Source organism: Pleurodeles waltl, chromosome 9, assembly GCF_031143425.1.
Source record: "Pleurodeles waltl isolate 20211129_DDA chromosome 9, aPleWal1.hap1.20221129, whole genome shotgun sequence".
Classification (NCBI taxonomy): Eukaryota; Metazoa; Chordata; class Amphibia; order Caudata; family Salamandridae; genus Pleurodeles; species Pleurodeles waltl.
The window spans coordinates 411,054,124-411,063,905 of NC_090448.1; the positions used below are offsets into that span (position 1 = coordinate 411,054,124).

At 43.8% G+C, this 9,782-nt stretch overlaps 1 long non-coding RNA gene across 1 annotated transcript in view; it reads left to right on the forward strand.

Annotated features, from left to right (window-relative positions):
- LOC138259428 (uncharacterized) overlaps positions 1–9,007 on the forward strand; it is a 33,058-nt gene extending 24,051 nt beyond the window's left edge. The window contains exons 2-4 of the long non-coding RNA XR_011198728.1: positions 3,097–3,186; positions 3,510–3,596; positions 8,394–9,007. This is a non-coding gene — a long non-coding RNA (uncharacterized lncRNA). The remainder of the gene's footprint in view (positions 1–3,096; positions 3,187–3,509; positions 3,597–8,393) is intronic.
- The last annotated feature ends 775 nt before the right edge of the window (positions 9,008–9,782 follow it).

Below are 9,782 nucleotides of genomic sequence, written 5' to 3' on the forward strand. Positions count from 1 at the left end.
TACCCTAATTAATTGCAGTACCCAAAAACCATCATCTCTGCACCATAAAATATAATCCTGCCACACTTTATGTAAATCCATTCAGCTGTTTTCGTGCTACATTAAATACAATAGTCTATGGAAAATGCATTGGTGGAAAAACGCATTTTGGGACCCCTTTTTAGGGTCAAGCTCAAAGCACTCCGTCCCTGGTGTAATCTCTCTGTGGGCTTGTAATCACGCCCAGGTCAAGCCCATCAGTTTGGTTGGTTCGTGGGCTTGCCTTTTAAAATTCGCTTGATTTAATTAGTGAAAGGCATGCCTATTTCATGCCTTTTCTGGTGTTTAGCCTGCCTTAAGCACACCGGTAAACTACTGAAAACATACCAGGCTCTGTGTTTTCAGTATGGTTTGTGCACTACTTTATCTCTTTATTTTGTAAGTAGCGCGATCTCGCTGGGCAGTAGTTGTGCGCTTTGCTTGACATCAACCCTGTTACATGGATAATTGCACTTTTGCTGGTAACATGGATAATTGCTCTTTTGCCAGTTACATGGATAATTGCACTTTTGCCGATATGTTTCACTGCGAGCAAAGTTCTGTTTCCTTTTGTGTATTTGCTTTGCACTCATGGTGGCCGTCGGCTCGCTTATGATAAACTGTTTTACTTTTCAGTTTGTGTGACAAGAAAAGTCCGGTTAGGAGTTTACAAAGCTAATAACTTTAACTTGAGTAAACGCGAGATCCATTGCATTGCAAATGCTTGTTATCTTTGCACTTCCTTAAGGATTCACCACAAAAATTATATCATCTCAAAATGTAGAAAAATTCTATAGGTTGTGAAAGTTTAGTGGTGATTGGTCAATTGGGTGGAAAGGTATTAGGGATCTAATATTTTAGGAATTCATATATTTGGGATAACTAACTATAACTACAAAGTGGCAATCAGATTTATTGAGATGTCATTCTTTTTATTTATTGTATTTGTTATGTATGTATTTAATGGTTTAAATAATCATGTGACCATAAATGTGTCTTTGAGTTGTTCATGTAGTTAATGTGAAACTTTACATATGTAGTCTAGTTTATTTTTTCGGTTTCCTTTGCTAATTTAGTAGGATTGTGCTACATGTGGAGCTCAAAGTGAATGAAAGCAAATCATTGTTGTTCTAAAAATTAAGATTTTTATTTTTGTTTCTAATGGCCAACTGTCATGTTCTCCATACAGTATTGTATGTAGCTCTCTACTAAGACAATTTTCCATTTCGGTGCACAGGAGTACATAAGGAAGATGGGTTGTATTTGGCATGTTGGGCACAGTTTTATTTCATGATATACAGAGCATGCAAAGAAAACGTATGTAGCGTAAGATGTACTCTGTATGTTATGTGTTTGTTTATAGATTTCCTTTAGCATTAGGCCTGGGGAACTTGCGCGGAGTACTGCTATGCAGAACTCCACAGTGGTAAAAAAACTCCCCACGCTACGCGGAGTTCCAGTCGGGCAGAGTTTCCCTGTGTGCCTGTTCGCGTTGTATTGTATATCATACGCAATGCAAAATACGTTCTTGCAATCAGAATTGCACTTGAACAGCACCACACGGTTCGCATGGGCGTGGCCATCTTGTTTTTTGGTGCAGGGCCTGTTTTTTCATCCCTTAATGATCTTTTCAATCCTCTACTCCTAATTAATCTTCCCCTCATTTTTAAGTCGAGCGAGCAAGCGCTCTGACGTGTTGTAATCTATCAGTGGGCTTTTAACCACGCCCACCGCACGCCCATCACTATCACTAGCTCATGGGCTTGCTTTTCAAAAATCCTTTTTTATCATTGGTAAATGCTTTATGTTTGTCCCTCCTTGTGGCAGTTTTGTTACTGCCTTGGCCATCAGCCCTGTTACATGGATAATTGCATTTTTGCCGATACGTTTGACTGCAAGCGAACTTCTTTTTCCTTTTGTGTATCTCCTTTGTGCTCATGTTCACAGCGGCCGTGGTGCTTTGAATTGGCTCGCTTATGTCAACTGTTTTACTTTTCATTTTCAATTTATGTGGCAAGAAAGTCTAGTTCAGAATTTACAACGTTAATAGATCTCACTCGAGCAAACGTGAGACCCATTGCATTGCAAATGCATGCTATTTATTTTATTAGTGTTTCTTTTTGTGTCTGTGTATTTTTATGTTTTTTTCGTGCTTCTTGTGAGTTTTTTTGTATATTTTTCCCTTTACTTCCTTAATTCTTCTTCTTTCTTCTTTCTCCTCCTGTTTCTTTTCTTTACCCCACCACCCAGCACCATGGCAGAGCAGGGCAGTGCCAGCGAACAGGGCACTGACAGTGGCAGGCCCCCCGGATAGCAAACCATCAGCCGTCTACCTTGTGGGCAGCGCTGCCACCAAGGGGTGCAGCCCCAACCTATCTTTTGTGAGGTGGAGGTGGCAGCAGTGGTTTTCTATGTGCAGCCTCCCCCCCCCTCCTTGCTGGCAGAAGGCGGCAGGCCTGGCAGCGGTTACCCACTGTGGGAGTGTCAATATCATGGACTGCAAGCAAGACCTGCTTAGTTTTTATTAGGAATATTATTATGTGATCCAGTTTGTGCCAGGCAGGTGTTTGGCGCTACCTAATCATACTCTTTTTTTTTTTACCTAGTCGTACTCATTGGTGCTCACTTTGGCTGAATATTTAAGAAGCCACTGCAATGCAGACTCTTCTGGCCTCCTGTCAACATAGTGAATTAGTGATATCAGTGAGTTAGCGGTCTCTGTGACTTTCTTTATGTAGCTCGTACAGTCCCAAGCAATTTCACAGTGATGTGTAGTACTAGTATGCATCTATGCATTGCAAAAAAGGGAGATTGTGTTGGTCTATCAGGTGGTTGAGAAATGAGAATATAATCAAAGTTCATTCATTGTAATGCATTAGGTCCAAATGTAGTTTTTGTTAAGGAAATTTGGAATAGGGATTTTAGGAGTATAGCCAACTCAACAATAGTCGATCATACTAGTACCGAAGGGGATCTGATTTAGATACATATGTTAATGTGTTCGCCTGTTATAATAATTTTGTGGAGATTAACTGTATCGCTAATCTATTTTGTTATCTTCTTTATTTCTTACATCAGCACCCGACGGCAAAAATAGGGGCACCATGGAGGCGGGGCTGGCAAAAGCGCTGACCACCAGCGCCAATACTGAAGGCTCTGCTCATCCAGGTAAGTCCTGTTATTTATTATTATTGTTATTATTTCTCTAACTTGTACCTCTGTCCACTATAATACTACTTTTAATTTTGCCCTGTTTACTTTTCTTACACGGTCTCCTTTTTTTCAATTCCCCTATCCAATTTTTGTTTAATACCTGTTATCCCTGCACTATCTTTTTTTCTGTCTTTCATTGGCCATTTTTATTCCACCCCTTCATTGCACTTCAATGATTCTGAGTCATCATCATCTTAGGCAATAGCTCTGCCCCTTCATTATTTTTTATTATGGGGAGGTGTTCCTAGCATCTAAAAACTGTATAATGTTTTTTCTAGCCACACTGACTACCAGTGGAGCCAGCTCAAGTTCCGCTGCAGGAGTACATGGAGCAGGGGGAGAAGCAACCACAGGGATGGGAGGTGGTAAGTCACATTGCTTGCTTATTGACAATTACTATTACTCCCTAGCTACAAGGTTGTAATCATGAACCTCCTATTACCAACTACAGCAGTGGTTGGGTTACTTATAACCCCTTCTATCTGTAGTTCAGCAAAAGCACACATAATGTACTCTAAAATGATGCCTTGATGGAAATGGGAAAGAATAGAAAGTTAAAAGAAAGTATGGGTGAAATGAGTGAAAGGTAATGATGCATGGGTGGGTGAAAGAATGCTGAGATGCGTATTGGGAAAATGGAAGGATGAGTTAAAGGATGATTGAAAGAAAGGATGGATAGTAGATACTGAATGGAAGGATACTGGATTGTGAATTTTGGTGAAAGACTGGATGACAGAACGTAAAGCATAAATCAGGGTAGCTATTGTGAGAAAGGGCCTCTTTTGACATGGTTAGCTCCAGCTTTTTGTCTGGTATTTCATGTACTTTCAAAGTTGTTAGTGCCCAGGACCACTGCTAACCCAGTTCCCTGGGCCAGATTTCTTTACCAATACTGTTATGATGCATTGTCACAATTGGAAACCCCTTTCAATGCCCCTAGAAGTCCCTAGTAATGGGCACGAGGAACTAAGAGAAGGCCCCTGGGGACAACAGCACCTAGCATGGCCATTGCAGGCTGAGCGTCCTGGTGCAATCCTAAAATGCAAAACTGACATGACACACAGTCTGTGTGCCCTGTTCACTACACACTGCATGAAATATAGATAAGTCACTCCTCCAGCCCTAAGGTATGGTGTACTATACTGCATGTGTGGGAATGGATGCATGAGCAATATGCCCTTACTGCATCCTGCCAAACATAGGACATAGTAAGTGAACAGAACAGCCATTTTACAGTCATGTGCTGGACACTGGTCAGTACGAGTTCCATAGCTACATGATGGCCACCCTGCACCCTGGGTTGTTTGGTATCAAACAACTCATATTGATAAATCTAAACTGGTACCAATACTGGAATAATTGCAAAATGTACCCAGGGGCCGTCTTAGAGGTGCCCCCTGCAAAAGCTAACTACACTGGCATGGTTGCTGGCCGGTCACAACCAGCCTGCCACCACCGCACAGGATTCTGGAACTCTGGGGTGAAAGCCTGTGCTCTCTGGGTCCAGAGAACAAAGCCCTTCCTGGGCAGAGGTGTTACCCCCCCCCCTTCAAGGAATGTGCACAGCCCTGCCTATGAGCCTCAAAGTGCTTTACGCCCTTGAAACTCGAACCCCAGCCCTGCTGCTAGCAGCAGATGGCCGCCTCCATTGCAAACCCCCACTTTTGGTGGGAGAACAAAACCCTTCCTGGGCAGAGATGTTACACCTCTTCACCCAGAAATGTGCACAGCCCTGCCTATGACCTTCAAAGGGCTTACTGACCTTGAAACTCGACCCCCACCCTCCCCCAAGGCCTGCTGCTAGCATCAGATAGCCGACTACATTACAAACCCCCACTTTTGGCTAAAGCAACAGCAGGAAAATGCACAAAGAACAGACTACCCTCAGCTTGCACCACCCCTAAGGTGTTGCATACAAGATGACCTCTCTATTTCATTTTCCTCCATCTTGCATGGTAGGAAAATAGCCCATCAGTGATAACCAAGTGACATTTGCCCACAGGAAATGGTCCCGTAGTGGGTATAGCTAATCTAAGGTAGATGAACCATTGGTCACTACTGGGTATTCCCCTAAACACCCACTGAATGCAGTATTTAGTGGGCACCCCTAGACCTGCAGATCAGATTCCAAGGACACAAGACGGCCTGCAATAAAGAATACCCAAGGCTCAAGAACTGCATTCCTGTTGCACAAAGAAAAGGAGCCAAACCCTGCCTGCTGCACCCAGGACTCAACAGTAGCTTCTGAGGGGTTGCACGGACATTCTACGGCCTCTATAAAACCCCAGAGGACCTCCACTTTTCTGATAATCAGCAAAGATCTCCCTCCAGAATGAATGCATCACTTTCTGCAACAAAAGACCTAAAGAAAAGTTCACTGGCTGGCTGCTGACCAAGGAACCGGATACCACAGCCGGACCAACTTTCACCCGATGGATCCGGAGAAAAAATTCTGGAACCGTGCCAAGTTTGGTGGCACTGCTACCTCCAGTGGCTGAAATGTGCAATAGCCTGGTGTACCGGTCTCTCAGCGTTGGACACCAAGAAGAGAAGTCCACTCCGGACTCCAAAAGGACCAGGAGCACGCCCCAGTGGAGGGTCTTCAGGGCATATAACAACCACCCCCAAGAGGGGCCCTGCTGACCTGCAATCCACTCTCCAAGTGACCTGCCTTTTGCTTCCAAGGGGACCTTTGAGCACTCTCCTGGCTCATCTATCTGCTCTGCACCAGGCCTCCCTGGGCCCTGCACTAGAGAACCAGCAGTGCTCTAAGGGTCCCAAACCCCTTGCGACCTCTACACTCCAGGGGACCCACAGGACTCACCTTGAATTCTGCAAGTACATTGCTTTTCCAAGTGGTCCCCTGCAGTGCTCCGGCACCAGCTCCAAGTACTTTTCAGCAGCTCTTTCCGCCAAAACCGGGAACCGCCCAAACTCATCTGGCTGGCCCACAGGATTGCTTGATGACCATGATTTAAAAGCAAAAGGAGACATTAGTAAACGTATTGCCTGATTTCATATGTATTTTTTAAGTTTTCTCACATTGATTCCCACAGTGCGTAATTATGCTCAAAAGACTATTTTTGCTAAACTTTGAAAATTCATAACTAAAAAAGTACTTACCCAAATTTGATGATCTCGGTCTAAAAATGTTATTAAAATCTTTTGTAAATTGGTCTCGCGTTATTCCTTTGAGTGCGTGTCTTCATTTATTGATACTGTGAGTCCAACAAATGCTTTGCACTTCTCCAAGATTGGCCTAACTGCTCGACCAAGCTACCATAAAAATTAGAGCATTAGGTGTTCTAGTTTTTACCTTTGTAAACCAATGTGAGGTAGCCGGCCTGTCTGCACAGTGTGCCTGATTTTGCACACTTCATAGACAGACAGCCTCCTACAGGTTTGGGTGAATATAGTAAGAAGAATGAAAGGATGATGAATAATTGCTTGGATGAATAATCAAGGGAGCTCTTCTTGCGTGGGGCATGCTGCTCGTCTACTTTGTTTACTTTGTGTTTTATGGTTATCAAAGCTATGGTTCAAAGTGGGGTGTATTTTAATTTGTGTCCTATTCCCTTGACTCACTATATTTGTTAAACGAGGCAGATATGTATCCCACCCATCATCATTCATCAACCCCCTCCCTGCCCATGGCATATGAGTTCGCCAACCGTGACCGAAGAAGTTCAGTATGGTTCAGTGAGTGTCTGCGGTGTGCAATGTGCATCTGCTTCTGGTAATGCAGCATTTTCAAAACCGAACCTACAAGATGTGTTGTTTTCCATCACCTCTTAGTGCTTCACCTCACTCCTTTCTCCTCCAATCTTTCCTACATTCTTCCGTCCCAGCCTACCAAACAAATTGAAAAATCTATTCTAGGCATGTGCCTCATTTTTATGGTGATGTGAAGTGTGTCTATATAGTGACTCAATAAGCCAAAGCTTAGGCACATGGTGAATTGATGATCGCTGGCACCCCTCTGTTCAATAGCAAAAGCTCAACCTACCCACCTAATCCCTCTGCCTTACTGTGTAGAGGAGTAAGTCAAGTTTGCTTTCCTTACTGCCCAGCAAATTAATTTGTTGGAAAGAATTTGTGGTGGTGGGTGAGGCCTTGAGTAAAGTGGGATAGTAAGTGCCTGATTTGATTTCAAGTGTGACGTTAGGGTACTCTGTGACGCACATGGAAAATACAATCTATATAGCTTGTTCCTTTCCCTGTAGTGCAGTTCATTGTTTTCTCCACTGTCTACTTATCGCAGACAGGATAATATATCCGCATTTTATACGTGACCTCTGTAACATATTTTATTTATTTATCAGCCCCTCTGGAGTCAGGGTAGAATCTAACTGAAAGGCATTTGGGGAAAGCAGGGCCATTGGCATTAAAGATAGATAATTGTCAACTACAGCTGCCCCAGCTGCAGACAGTAGCAAAGCACTCGAAGTGCTGGCTTGCATGCCTTCCTTAATTTGGCACACCAACCAGTGGCGGCTCTTCCATTTGGGCGGAGGAGCAACACTGTTGCTGGGCTGGAGAGAGCCTGCACAGGCTCCCAGTCACCCTGGCTGGTCACTCCCAGACAATCCTGGCGCTGCTCAGAGAGCGTCAGGATTGGTGCAGGGCAGGCTGGGAGTCTGTGCCTGAAGCGAGGAGCGTCGAGGGACAGAGGAGCTGTAGAGGATTTAAGTGGTTTTTTTTAAATTTAATTAAATTAAATGTTTATTCCCTTCCCCCGCCCCGTGCCTCCCCGCCCTGCCCCTTCCGCAGCCTGACAGCAATGTGTACTCCATAGGGCATAATGCCTTACTCATAAATGAGAGGAAATTAATTCTTATTTTTCCACCTAAAGTGTCTGTGGTGTTTAGTTACTAGAAAAGCCTTTTAATGAAAAAAATGAAATAATTGTTTTTTTAATCTGGTGTTACTCTGCCTTACTTCTTTTCTACCAGGCAGTCAGTGCTTTTTATGTGAGGCATGTGTGGTAGAAAAACAAAATTGACCCTGTGACTCTCCCAATCATAAAAATCACATCAAATTCCAGTGTCCCTAGGGGACCAGCAGTGTACTGTTACTGTGCCACCCACTACCTGCTTTTGAAGAAGTATTTGTTCAGAGCATTGTTTACAATTTGTCTTTTTTATTTTTGTTTTTCTCGATAGAGTAACTTGTGCTGGTCGACCAGCACCACCCACAAGGCAGGAGATAGCGGCCCACCTGCAGCGACAGAGGCTGGAGAACATCCAGGCCAAATATTGCCAGTTGGTGGTCCTCGAGGAGGAAGAGAGTGAAATAGCTGCCTCTGACCCAGAACCAGGCTCAGCAGCACGCCAGCCCCAACCTCTCAGCCACTACATTGCCAGTGCTTCCGCCTGCTGTCAGGGTCCCTGACTACACCTGCTGCCACCTCTCCCAATCTCACAGGACATTGCTCCACCTTATCCTGTAACGGATGGAACAGATGATGAGCCGGCTCAGCAGGATCGAGCAGAGCCTGGACCAGCTCTGGACCCATATAGACAGTGCCCTCTTCTAAGCACTTTTTGATTTTTTGTTTTTGTGGAAGGGACTTGTGTGTGGAGAGAGTGGGTAGGGAGGGAGTCGGGAGGGAGTTGGGACCGGGTTTCACATTGGACTTTTCATCGAGCGTTTTGGGGGCAGGGATATTTGTTTGGGGAGGCGGTGGGCTTATTGAGAGTAGAAACGGTGGGTTTTTGTATTTGTTAAAAATATAAATGGGATAATTTATTTTACTTCATTTATGCCTCAAATGTTTATTTTGGTTTTTAGTTTGCACTGCTGTCTTTTCGTGCAGTCTGCTAAATAAGCGTATGCCAATTACTTATATCCTTGCTCCACTGCCCTCTGCAGTAGTATTGACCACTAGGTGATGATTGTCATTATCTATTTTGCCTACAAAAACCTAGAGACGACATCTTCTTCAGTAGGGGTTAATTACTAACTAAACAAGTTAACTTCCATCAATAGTTCTTCTCTTACCTGACTAAATGAAGTGAGGAAGTCTTCTTACTGCAGGGCTTTTCTCAAGTTGGCATCTTTATTCTTTAAGGGGGTGGTGGTAGTAGTAGCAGTCTAGCATGCTAACAGGGAAAACAGAAGGTGCCACTTCCACCTATGCAAACTCCAACTGCAGGATTAATCAAAGGGTTATCCATCACTGTCAACTAGAATGAAAGAAAACAGAGGTTTAGTGGCTCATATTATAACATAACTTTAGGAAGACTGAGACCATACTACCACAATGACAGTATTTGACACACAACAAAGAAGACCTGATATGATAATAAAAACTAGCAATGTCAACTTCTTCTGAACAATGATGGGGAGCTAGTATTTACAAACTAAACTTAGGAAAGGAAATCATGGAGTCAGGAGAAGTGGGCTCAAGAGTGGTTGGACAACGTTAAGTGTTTACACAACACAAGGCATGAATGATGATGTTAATGGGGGTCGGTGTGGAATATTGCTCGGGTAATAGGTCATGCAGTGAGTTGGTGTCGCTTTCACCACATCTGCCCCAGCAAGTGTGT